Below are 13840 nucleotides of genomic sequence, written 5' to 3' on the forward strand. Positions count from 1 at the left end.
TGGGGTGCTGACACAAGGCCAACGGCTCCCGACTGCTAACTCATCTATGGAGGTGGCTGTGGTGGTCGTTTTCTGAAAAGAGTCCTGGATCAACCCGATCTACAAGAAAACCGTATAAACAGTCAGAAATTTCGACCCGACTGGGCAGTCGGGCTGTTTCTTCTTCCTGGGGTTAAACCGACGGGTTTGTTCTTGGATTTCTTGACTCCTTGACACCCTAGGGTTGTGTGGGGAGGTGTTTGATGGGTTTTGGTAGCTCAAACCGACTTGGAAAGGCTTGAAACCCGGTTTGACATTTTTGACCCGAGAAGGACCAAATCTGTCCAGATTTTGTTCAAGGTTGGTTCTATGGCTTAGAGGCTTCAAACTTAAAATCTAAGTTCAGAAATGGATAGAGGGGGTCAAAAACATGTGGGATATGAAGTTTGGTAAAGTTTGGATTTAAGCCGAGATGGATTCCGACTTAAGACTTTGCCCGGTTTTGCTTAGTTTCTGCTTGCTGGAAATGGCTGAAGCTTGCTGCGGTTTGCTATGGAGTTTGAGAGCTTTTGAAGAGTTAGAAATGCTAGAGAGAGAGTGCTTGAAGGTGTATGATTAAGTTAATGACTTAGAAAGTATATATAGGTGATCCCTTTGCAAATATATATAAAAATAAGCTCAAATTCTACCAGCAAGTGTACTGGGTCAGATCAAGTAATATAGTGATGAATAGAGTGTCGATCCCACAAGGATTAATTAAGTACTAAACCTATATTAGATTCTATTATTATCTAAGCAATCAAATTAAGAGAATTAACTAATTAACTACTAATCAACCTAAATCGTCACAAAGAGCAGAAAGAGAATTGTACGAAAATATATCAATTGAAAGTGGGAAAAACAGAATCCACCCTAGTTTCACTAATCAGATTGCCATCATGTTATATAGACTGATAGCTATGTGATTATTCAAGTGAGTTTATCAAGCCTTTAAAATTAAAGTCTTAAACCTCTAATTAATCAATCAGCTCCCGCATCTCTAATTAATAGTGGACTCTAAATTATAATCATACACCTTCCAGTGCTATGATTGTCTAATGCCCTAAATTAATTATCCCTAATGTCTTAGCGAATAACTAACTAGAAACATTGCATTAATCCCTGGATAATCTCTAATTAAACTAATTAACGCAGCTATCGCATTTAACTAATTAGTCTAATCAAGAATTCCTAACAAACACTATATCAACTCCCGTATCAATAGTGTTTCTAACAATTATAACCAATTAAGAATTAAAATTGAAATTATAGGAATTGCAATCATGAATCATCAACACATCTATTAATCCTATAACATGGCGACAATCATCATATTAGCTACCTAGGGTTTCATCATATTCCCACAAAAGAAGCTTAGAATATCATGGAATTGAAAACACAATTATAATTCCAAGGAGTCATTGCAATAGAATTCATATTCAGCAGTAAACTCAAGATATTGAATCCTAAAACAAAAACCCAACAATTCCTTTAAGGAATTATCTCTTCCACAATTCTTCGCTTCAAATCAATTGATCCAGGTGACGGCTCCAGACAAGACCCTCTCCAAAAACTCTCTAGGTTAAAAGAATGGTGAAAGATGGCTCCCCCCCTAGGGTTTCCTAATCTTGTTATGAGGAGTATTTATATCCACAACAAAAAAAAGATTTCCGAAAGATATATGCTGGCTCCAAATTGCGCAAAACTCCTCAATATTGCTCGTAATTCCATCTAAGTCCTCAAAGACCTACAATATCAAATTACACATAATTAAGCACCGACTTCTTATAATTTCTATAAAATTAATAATAATTTAACATGAATTGCACAATAAAATATGAGTATAATATGCCCTTATCAACTTCCCCACACTTGAACTTTTGCTTGTCCTCAAGCAAAATAAATAAGACCAAGGAAAGAAATCTATCAGAGAGAGTACAAATTTTCATATTCACTGATTTAAGCATTTGATATCTCATAATTTATTACTCGTTATTTTGTGGTGCCCACTGCTCAAACCAAACTGGAAACATGTGATCAGAGTACTACAGTTGAAATTAACCAGCTAATCTAGAGAAAGCAAATTTTAATCCAAGCGTTTAGCCTAAGATTTCTATTTCAAAAGTAAATACTCAGTCCTATAAGGAAAAATACACATTTAAACTTCATAGCTGTTAGCAGGCATATAATCCCTCTAATTTTCCCTCTAAGCAAGTCAACAAGGTAGTGAAAGCATATGGTATCTGCTTCGTCCCTAGGTTTTCTTCCTTTTTATTACAAGTCTTAATTTTTTTTTTGTTTTTGCATTCAATTTTTCCTTTCTGTTTAAGAAGCAATTTTTTTTTTTTCAAGTCCAATTTTAGTTTGAACTTGTGCCTTTCCGCTCTTCTCGTTATAGTGAGTTCATTGAGTCGGCACATCCCGGGCTCATCACCCAAGTGACCGGGTTTTAAAGGGACCCCTACGAACTCTTCCTCACTCTAACATTCAAGTTAGGATACTCATAACTCAATTCTTGAGTCATTGGAGTAAAGGCTATGCTTGCTTTTTTTTTTTTGAATGCTCACTAACACTTTTCAGACTTCTTTTATAGGAATCACTAAGTACAAAGCTTCTTCTACCTCTTTCACTAAATGTTAAAGTGCTATTAGAATAATTAAAAAGAGGATATACTAACTAACTTTGCTTAGAAGTAGACCTGTTTATTTTTCACTTAAGGACTTGACCGACTCTTAAACTTCAAACTCTAGGGCTAAAAACTAGGTAAATTTGATTTCTAAAGATTTGACTAATTAATTTTAACTAAGTACAAAAATCACAACAGTGGTGAGTAGGGCGCCTAAGTGAGTCAATTTTTTTCAAACAATTCCTGAACAAATGCTATCAACAGTATTCTTCGTACAATCTCTAGATTTCAATAATTAAAAAAAATTAAAAAAAAAAAAAAGAATTTGGCCTAACAATTGCCAGATAACTTAAGGACAATTATAATTCAAGGTGACAGGGAAGTATAACTATTTATCAACAAAGACAGGCATCAGATGTCATGAGTAACAAATTAAATCACAGAATTTAGACATCAACACTATACTCAATTTTATACTCCATCTGTTTAGTATCTCCCTTCCCCACACTTAGATTAAACAGTGTCCTCACTGTTCCTAATGTAGCTCTAGTAAAACGAAAATAAAAATAAAGAACATAAGAGAAAAAGAGATACTAGTACTTCCTCGGTTTCGAAAAATTAAGTTGAAGCAATTGGAGTTCCAACTGGTATAGCAATAGAGAGAGTCAGCAGTTGTTATCCACCCTGGCTTCAAAAACAAAAAGAAAACAACAAAAAGAACAAAAATAGCAGATAATCCATCTTAACTAAAACAATCAAATAGCAAATATCCCAAGTCTACCCAATGAGTGGGTGCTTGATAAAGTACAAACCAACAGCAAATCAAAATAAAACAAATGAAGCAAAAGAATTGAGAGCCAACAGGGACTTTAGCTCTCAGACATGGGCTGCCTCCCATGAAGCACTTAGTTTATAGTCGCTAGTTCGACTTTTCCAATTCTTCAACCGAATTTGCTAGATCCACCGTAGTGGCATCACCATCAATATTTTCCCCTTCAAAGTAATGCTTGAGAAGATGACCGTTTACTTTAAAAGTGCGGTCATCTTCTGACTTCAGCTCAACTGCACCATAGGGAAAAACATTAGAAATAACAAATGGTCCAGACCATCGAGATTTTAACTTACCTGGGAACAACTTCAAGCGAGAGTTGTATAATAGGACTTTCTGACCAGGCAAAAACTCTCGCTTTAGGATGTTCCTATCATGCCATCGCTTGGCTCGCTCCTTGTATATCCTAGCATTTTCATATGCTTCCTCTCTCATCTCAGCCATCTGATTCAATTGGAGCAATCTCTTTTCACCTGCAGCTTGTAAATCAAAGTTAAGGTATTTTATGGCCCAATATGCTTTGTGCTCAAGCTCTACTGGTAGGTGACATGATTTACCATAAACAATCTTGTATGGGGACATTCCTATGGGGGTTTTGAAAGCTGTCATGTAAGCCCACAATGCATCATCAAGTTTTAAAGACCAATCTTTCCTAGATGCATTGACTGTTTTCTCTAAGATACGCTTTATTTCCCTATTGGACACCTCAACCTGTCCACAAGTCTGTGGATGATAAGGGGTGGCAATTTTATGAGTAACTCCATATTTTGATAATAATTTTTCAAATTGCCGATTGCAAAAATGTGATCCCCCATCACTTATAATGGCTCTAGGTACCCCAAATCTTGAAAAGATGTTCTTTTTCAAAAATCTGATTACAACTCTGGCATCATTACTTTGTAGAGCAACTGCTTCTACCCATTTTGAAACATAATCAACAGCCACAAGAATATATTTATTTGAAAAAGAAGAGGGAAAAGGACCCATAAAGTCTATTCCCCACACATCAAAAAGCTCAATTACAAGAATGCTATTTTGTGGTACTTCATGTCTCCTAGAAATATTGCCAGTTCTTTGGCATGGAGCACAAGACATAATGTAATTCCTGCAATCATGAAATACTCTAGGCCAATAAAATCCACAAGATAAGATCTTAGTTGCAGTTCTTTCCACACCAAAGTGGCCTCCTGCTTCCTTAGAATGACAGTGTTGTATTATGCTAAGTTGTTCAGTTTCAGGCACACAGCGTCTAATTACTTGGTCAGCACAATATTTAAACAGATATGGTTCATCCCAAAAATAGTATTTCACATCATGCAAAAATTTCTTTTTCTGTTAAGATGACAAACCATATGGTGTGATGTTGCTAACCATGTAATTGACTATATCAGCATACCAAGGTAATCCTTGGATTTCTGCTACATGCAATTGTTCATCAGGGAACTTTTCATTAATGGGTGAATCTAAACAATCAGATTCCAAGCGGGATAAGTGATCAGCCACTACATTTTCAGTTCCCTTTGTGTCTCTAATTTCCAGGTCAAATTCTTGTAGCAGTAGAATCCAACGAATTAGCCTAGGTTTAGCATCAGCTTTGGCAAACAAATATTTCAGGGCAGCATGGTCTGTGTATACTATGATCTTAGAACCTATCAGATAAGGCCGAAACTTGTCACATGCAAATATGACTGCTAAAAGCTCCTTTTCAGTTGTGGCATAGTTCTTTTGGGCCTCATTTAAAGTTCTACTAGCATAGTATATTGCATGAAATACCTTACCTCTCCTTTGCCCAAGTACTGCTCCTACAGCATAGTCGCTGGCATCACACATCAGCTCAAACGGAAGCTCCCAATTAGGTGCAACGATCACTGGTGCAGAAGTGAGTTTCTCCTTCAATAAATTGAATGCCTGCAAACAATTGTCATTAAAAACAAAAGCAGAATCTTTTTCAAGTAAATTACAAAGAGGTCTAGAGATTTTAGAAAAGTCCTTGATAAATCTCATGTAGAAGCCAGCATGTCCTAAGAAGCTCCTTACTCCTTTTGTTGAAGTGGGTGGTGGCAACTTCTCTATTATCTCCACTTTTGCTCGATCAACTTCAATCCCTTTCTTTGACACCTTGTGACCTAAGACTATACCCTCTCTTACCATAAAATGACATTTCTCCCAGTTCAGAAGCAGATTAGTCTCCTTACATCTTTTAAGCACACAGCCTAAATTTGTCAGACAAGATTCAAATGACTTCCCAAAAACAGAGAAATCATCCATAAATATTTCAATAAAATTCTCTAACATGTCAGAAAATATAGACATCATGCACCTCTGGAAAGTGGCAGGTGCATTACAGAGACCGAAAGGCATTCTCCTAAAGGCAAAAGTGCCATAAGGACAAGTAAATGTGGTTTTCTCCTGGTCCTCGGGTGCTATATGAATCTGATTGTAACCAGAATTACCATCTAGAAAACAATAATAATCATGCCCTGCAAGTTTTTCTAGCATCTGATCAATGAAGGGGAGGGGGAAATGGTCTTTACGGGTAGCATCATTTAGTTTCCTGTAATCTATACAAACTCTCCACCCAGTCACAGTACGAGTCGGGATTAATTTATTGACCTCATTTTTAACCACAGTCATACCACCCTTTTTGGGCACTACTTGAACAGGACTAACCCATTTACTATCTGAGATAGGATAGATAATACCTGCATCCAACAGTTTAAGCACTTCTTTCTTCACTACCTCTTTGAGAGTTGGGTTAAGTCGCCTCTGTGGTTGCACTATGGGTTTGCACTCAGCTTCCAACATTATCCTGTGAGTGCAAATCAAAGGGCTGATCCCTTTGATATCTGCAATAGTCCATCCTATTGCCTCCTTGTGCTCTCTCAGCACGCTTAGGAGCTGTTGCTCCTGATCACCTGTCAAGGAAGAAGAGATAATTATTGGCAAAGTATCATCTATTCCAAGATAGGCATATTTTAAATGGCTAGGCAATGGTTTAAGTTCTAGCACCGGGGACTGTGTCAAAGATGATACTGGTTTTGTCGCACTAGTGCCCAGCTCCTCATAGTAGCGAGCCTTGATTTCTGATACCTTCTCCACAGATTCTTCCTCATGCTCATCATCATCACTCCAATCGTCCAGATCCCTAAGGACTGATTCCATTGTATCCACACCTGCTTTCTCCTCCACAGACTCAGAGATAAGCTCATCAATAATATCAATGGTGTAACATGATTTGCCATCATCAAATTTCTTTATGGCGTCATAAACATTAAAAGTTATTTGTTCATTCATAACTCTTAAAGTGAGCTTACCTTGTTCCACATCTATTAATGCTTTACCTGTCGCAAGGAACGGTCTGCCAAGGATCATGGGCACCTCTCTGTCCTCCTCCATCTCCAAGACTATGAAGTCGACTGGAAATATGAATTTGTCTACCTTCACCAGGACATTCTCAACAATACCCTTTGGATATTTGATACTCCTGTCAGCAAGTTGCAAGGTAATATGAGTTTTCTTGCATTCTCCAAGTCCAAGTTTCCTGAAAATAGACAGAGGCATTAAATTTATACTTGCACCTGAATCAATAAGAACGTTCTCAAAATGAAAATTCCCTATAGTACAAGGAACAGTGAAACTCCCCTGATCTCTTTGTTTGCGTGGTAAGTTAGGCAAGTCCTTTTGGAGAATCATAGAACACTCTCCTGTAAGCATCACAGGCTCACTCCCATCAAACTTCCTCTTTTTAGTGAGCAGATCCTTCATGAATCTAGCATATGAAGGCATCTGCTGGAGTGCTTCTTTGTCTTTCTCCGGACTCTCCTCCTGAGTTTGAGCTTTTCTATTGACTATTTCCAATTCCTTGCCACTCCTCAGCATTATAGCATTGACACCCTTGGGGTTCTCTTCAGTGTTGCTGGGTAAAGACCCTGATGGTCTATTACTCAATTGCTGAGAAATCTGACTAATCTGACCCTCTAGGTTTCGAATAGTGGCTTGTTGATTCTGTAGCATGGTGTCAGTCTTTTGCATATAGCTCAACATGAGCTCTTCCATTCTCGACTGACTTTGCTGAGGTGGAGCATTCTGAGCAGGGCCTTGCTTTTGGAATCCAGGTGGCGGTTTAAGTGCATTATTCTCATTCCTCCATGAGAAATTAGGATGATTACGCCACCCGGGATTGTAAGTGTTCGAATAAGGCCCTTGATTACTCCGTTGGAAGTTGTTGACAAAGTTCACTTGCTCTCCATTGGGTGAAGCCGAGGGATTTCCAGACATGCATTCAAGAGTCGAATGTGGTCCTGAACACAACTCACAAAAAGCAACCTGATTAGTATTAAAAGAATGTGCTGAGGTGAGTTTACTTACCTGGGTAGTGAGAGCTGAAATCTGGGTTGTCAAATTAGCAATAGTGTCCATGTCATTGACTGATGCCACTCTTGATTTACTTCTTTCATTCTGCCAATTATGTGCACTGGAGGCCATCTCTTCTATCAAAGCACTTGCTTCATCATAATTCTTACCCATCAGTGCGCCTCCTGCTGCAGCATCTACTAGAGACCTCAATGTATCATCCAGGCTAAGATAGAAGACCTCAATTAGGAGATTATCTGGCAATCCGTGATGTGGGCACTTTCTGATTGCCTCCTTGAATCTCTCCCATGCCTCATAAAGTGATTCACCATTGAACTTGGTGAAGTTAGTGATTTCGTTCCTCAATCTTGCAGTCCTAGCTGGTGGGAAAAATCTCCTGAGAAACTTAGATGAAAGGTCGGCCCAGGTGGTGATGGACTCTTGTGGCAGTGAATTGAACCAGGCTCTCGCTTTATCCCTAAGCGAGAAAGGAAAAAGCTGTAATCTAATAACATCATCAGTGACATTATTCATCTTTACCGTGTTACAGTATTGGAGGAATCCTGCAATATGCTCATCAGGACTCTCGTTGGGATATCCTCCAAACTGATTTGATTGAACCATCTGGATGAGTGCTGGCTTCAGTTCAAAGTTATTAGCTGGAATAGTGGGCCTTCTGATCGCAGAACCCATAATAGTAGGTACTGCATAGTCTCGAAGTGCTCTGGCAGCACCCTGTATTTGGCGGTTGATGTCATCATCTGCCATCTCAACTACCTGCAATTCTTCCCTTCTTCTGTTCTCTCTTCTCAACCGATGCAAGGTGCGCTCTATCTCAGGATCTAATGGTAGAAGTTCAGCACTTCTACTCCTGCGCATAGAATACCTGCAAAGAGAACAAGAAATAAACACACAGTAAAGTGCGCCTAAATTAACAATAGAACTAAAGGTGGTCTAATATTAAGTTAATCCCCGGCAACGGCGCCAAAAACTTGATCCCTTTGCAAATATATATAAAAATAAGCTCAAATTCTACCAGCAAGTGTACTGGGTCAGATCAAGTAATATAGTGATGAATAGAGTGTCGATCCCACAAGGATTAATTAAGTACTAAACCTATATTAGATTCTATTATTATCTAAGCAATCAAATTAAGAGAATTAACTAATTAACTACTAATCAACCTAAATCGTCACAAAGAGCAGAAAGAGAATTGTACGAAAATATATCAATTGAAAGTGGGAAAAACAGAATCCACCCTAGTTTCACTAATCAGATTGCCATCATGTTATATAGACTGATAGCTATGTGATTATTCAAGTGAGTTTATCAAGCCTTTAAAATTAAAGTCTTAAACCTCTAATTAATCAATCAGCTCCCGCATCTCTAATTAATAGTGGACTCTAAATTATAATCATACACCTTCCAGTGCTATGATTGTCTAATGCCCTAAATTAATTATCCCTAATGTCTTAGCGAATAACTAACTAGAAACATTGCATTAATCCCTGGATAATCTCTAATTAAACTAATTAACGCAGCTATCGCATTTAACTAATTAGTCTAATCAAGAATTCCTAACAAACACTATATCAACTCCCGTATCAATAGTGTTTCTAACAATTATAACCAATTAAGAATTAAAATTGAAATTATAGGAATTGCAATCATGAATCATCAACACATCTATTAATCCTATAACATGGCGACAATCATCATATTAGCTACCTAGGGTTTCATCATATTCCCACAAAAGAAGCTTAGAATATCATGGAATTGAAAACACAATTATAATTCCAAGGAGTCATTGCAATAGAATTCATATTCAGCAGTAAACTCAAGATATTGAATCCTAAAACAAAAACCCAACAATTCCTTTAAGGAATTATCTCTTCCACAATTCTTCGCTTCAAATCAATTGATCCAGGTGACGGCTCCAGACAAGACCCTCTCCAAAAACTCTCTAGGTTAAAAGAATGGTGAAAGATGGCTCCCCCCCTAGGGTTTCCTAATCTTGTTATGAGGAGTATTTATATCCACAACAAAAAAAAGATTTCCGAAAGATATATGCTGGCTCCAAATTGCGCAAAACTCCTCAATATTGCTCGTAATTCCATCTAAGTCCTCAAAGACCTACAATATCAAATTACACATAATTAAGCACCGACTTCTTATAATTTCTATAAAATTAATAATAATTTAACATGAATTGCACAATAAAATATGAGTATAATATGCCCTTATCAATAGGCTATGCTTAAGTGCAATTAAGTGTGAAAAAGCTTGATTGAGGGCATGCTTATGGGGATCCGAATTTGCTAGGCAAGATAAGGATGAATCTCCTCCATGCATTCTTCATAAAGATGAGCCAAGAAGCATTAATGGAGGTGGAGTTAATGGCTTGAGTGTTGACTAGAAAGACCAAAGATATTTTGGGCTAGGTGAGGGCAAGAGAGGAAGTGGAAAAGGCCGAAAGTTTGGAGGCAAAGGGCGGTTGCCCTTGGGCAGCCCGTGGGTCCCACGGCTCGTGAGGAGAAACCGGGAAAAGACTCGGGTCTCGATTGGTTGCGTATTCGAAGTTCGTGGTTCGAATTGAACGTCGAATTGTCGATATACGCGTGAAAACGGAGTTGATGAGCCCGAGATTGACATTTTTCATAGAGAAATGTCCCGGATGTGTGTGAGGCTCGGAAGCCGGTTTTGCTCATTGCAAGTGACCAGGGCGAAGTTGTCCGCTTCTGACAGCATATCTCGTATCTGCATCTCACGTTGGTCATTTTGACATAAGTTGTCAGACAACGTGAACAATCATCCCTTGAGCCGATAATGCTAACGTGGGGCCGGAGACGTCCTAGGAGGCCGAAACTGGATTTCTCAGGATGACTTCTGAGTTGCTTGGGTACTCCGGAGATTACTGTAATCTCTGTTTGTCAAGGTCAGACCTCCAAGGACTTGAAAAGTGAATCTGAGACCTCTAAAGCATTGCTCAGGAGGTCTAGATGAGTCATGTGGTTTATTCCGACGATTCCACGTTGAGCCTTGAGAAGGCTAACATGATGTAACGTAAGCATTTGGCGTCAAGTTTCCTCAAAGAGGACCTCCGGATATGGATTTCCACTGAAAATGGCCATTTCCGCTCCTTGGAGGTTACTCGGGAAACTGAAAAGGGTTTTGCTGTCTGTTTTGCCCAATTGTGAATGTCTGCTAGAGTTTTCCGGGCAATGCGGTATGAACTTCGTTTGCCGTAATTCCATCAGACCATTCTCCGGCTATGCTCTTCCGAAGAGGGGTATGCTTGTTTTGCCGTTCGGAAGTCATTTGAAGTGTCTGTGTGACTTCCAAGAGACAATCTGAAGCATTGTTCATGTTATGTGTGCTGGTGGGGCATGGCCGCGTCTGATATTTGGAATTAACTTTTCTCCAGGAAATCGGCATTTTTGGACTTCCACTGAAAAGTTGTCTGTATACAGAAAGTTGTTCTGTATAGAGCAGATGATTTGTAAAATGCCTTTGGGGACACTTTTCATCTATTTGGCATTGAAGTGGATTTTTGGAGTCCAATATTGGCTATCTTCCGACGATCAAGCGAACTATCGGAAAATAGTACCGTCCGTGTGATATGCTGAAAATGCCGGTTTTGGACATTGTTGAGCTCTCTGGTCACTTTGTTGCTGCTTGCTGACCCTTGGGGTCCTTCTGTCAGGTGTATGTGTCATTTGCCTGATTTCGCCAACTTGAGGATGAATAGTGATTTCTTGCTCTGCCGAGCCGTTTTCTGTATTCTGCTCAAGTCGTGGCTTGGATCATTGCTAATAATGTAATTTGAATGAGTGAGCCAAAATGGGGTGCTGACAGAGAGGTCTAGGAAAGGGCCTCATGAAGACCCACACATGCACTCTAGGATAGATGTCTCCGCAAGGCCCTCGCCTAGACCCGGTGCTTTCCAAGGCGGCGCTCGCTCAAACCCCGAGTGTGGTGGCAAATCAGCTTAAGGCTCTATTTTACAAAATTTGCATTGTACTTTGAACCTTTCGAGTCAATGTGAGCGACAACATTAGCTTTTGAAAACTCACGCATTGCACGCATCCTATTCATTTACTGTTTTACACGACAATTAACACTACCACACGGTAGACAAAGTTGTGACCGCCTTTGCAGGTGTACCAATCGTGGTCCTCACCCTTCCTCCAGGGCGAGCCGATCAGTAGCTCAAGGGCCAACCGTCCAAGCAACACTAACTTCCCATTAATCCCGCGCAATCGATTATGTCATTGCATGGTTGAGCACACGTCCCTCTATGCTACAAGTGCTTCCATCAACACAACTGAGCGTGCCATTTCCGCGTCGTGCGAGCGTGCCATTTCCGCGTCGTGCGAGCATGCCTCCACCTTCTCCATGCACACACCCTCGGCGCGCTCGCCCGACGCCTGCCAGGCTAGTTCAATCCCCTAAGCCATTACGCTGAAATCGCGAATATAGTTTGCTCCTTCATTGTTTTCTTTTCCCATTGTAGGGAATTCTACACAAGAAGACAGCCTGAACACTGATCGACCACAGTTGAGACAACAAACGTCTTCCATCCATCCAGCTCCTTGGGATTTCAACACTAAGTCCCCATCCCTGCTCCACAAAGCAAGACCGCAAGCAAATCAGCGTCACTGCATCGCAGCGCCTCACGCTATTCCTCAGCATTGACCTTTGCTTACGCATTTCTTGCACTTTCCTATCAATCTCGCATTTATTGCATCGTGCTTCGGCCCCACATCGGGATTCAGCCTTGCATCGGGCTCGGGCCCTGCATTTATTGCATTGGGCTTTGGCCCTGCATCGGGCTTCGGCCCCGCGTCGGGCTCCGGCCCCGCATTTATTGCATTGGGCTTCGGCCCCGCATCGGGTTCTGGCCCTGCATTCATTGCTTTAGGGATTTCGGGTCCCCGGACTTCGTGTCCGCATTTACTGCTTTCCACGGGCTTCGGCCTAGCATTCACTGCTTCAGGGAGTTCGGGTCCTCGGACTTCGTGTCCGCATTTACAGCTTTCTACGGGTTTCGGCCTAGCATTCACTGCTTTAGGGACTTCGGGTCCCCGGACTTCGTGTACGCATTTACTGCTTTCCACGGGTTTCGACCTAGCATTCACTGCTTTAGGGACTTCGGGTCCCCGGACTTCGTGTCCGCATTTACTGCTTTCCACGGGTTTCGGCCTAACATTTACTGCTTTAGGGAGTTCGGGTCCCCGGACTTCGTGTCCGTATATACTGCTTTCCACGGGCTTCGGCCTAGCATTTACCGCTATAGGGACTTCGGGTACCCGGACTTCGTGTCCGCATTTACTTCTTTCCACGGGTTTCGGCCTAGCATTCACTTCTTTACGGAATTCGGGTCCCCGGACTTCATGTCCGCATTTACTGCTTTCCACGGGCTTCGGCCTAGCATTCACTGTTTTAGGGCCTTCGGGTCCCCGGACTTCGTGTCCGCATTTACGGCTTTCCACGGGCTTCGGCCTAGCATTCACTGCTTCAGGGATTTTAGGTCCTCGGACTTCGTGTCCGCATTTACTGCTTTTCACGGGCTTCGGCCTAGCATTCACTGCTTCAGGGAGTTCGGGTCCTCGACCTTCGTGTCCGCATTTACAGCTTTCTACGGGTTTCGGCCTAGCATTCACTGCTTTAGGGACTTCGGGTCCCCAGACTTTGTGTCCGCATTTACTGCTTTACGCGGGTTTCGACCTAGCATTCACTGCTTTAGGGACTTCGGGTCCCCGGACTTCGTGTCCGCATTTACTGCTTTCCACGGGCTTCGGCCTAGCATTCACTGCTTTAGGGACTTCCGGTCCCCGGACTTCGTGTCCGCATTTACTGATTTCCACGGGCTTCGGCCTAGCATTCACCGCTTTAGGGACTTCGGATCCCCGGACGTCGTGTCCGCATTTACTGCTTTCCACGGGCTTCGGCCTAGTATTCACCGCTTTAGGGACTTCGGGTCCCCGGACTTCGTGTCCGCATTTACTGCTTTC

General features: G+C 41.1%; 1 non-coding gene across 1 annotated transcript; it reads left to right on the top strand.

Moving 5' to 3' along the window:
* The first annotated feature begins 8088 nt into the window (after window positions 1-8088).
* On the top strand, window positions 8089-8195 carry LOC116202116. Its single transcript, XR_004155998.1, has one exon. It is a non-coding gene; the product is annotated as a small nucleolar RNA R71 (small nucleolar RNA).
* The last annotated feature ends 5645 nt before the right edge of the window (window positions 8196-13840 follow it).

This window comes from Punica granatum, chromosome 3 (assembly GCF_007655135.1).
Source record: "Punica granatum isolate Tunisia-2019 chromosome 3, ASM765513v2, whole genome shotgun sequence".
Lineage (NCBI taxonomy): Eukaryota > Viridiplantae > Streptophyta > Magnoliopsida > Myrtales > Lythraceae > Punica > Punica granatum.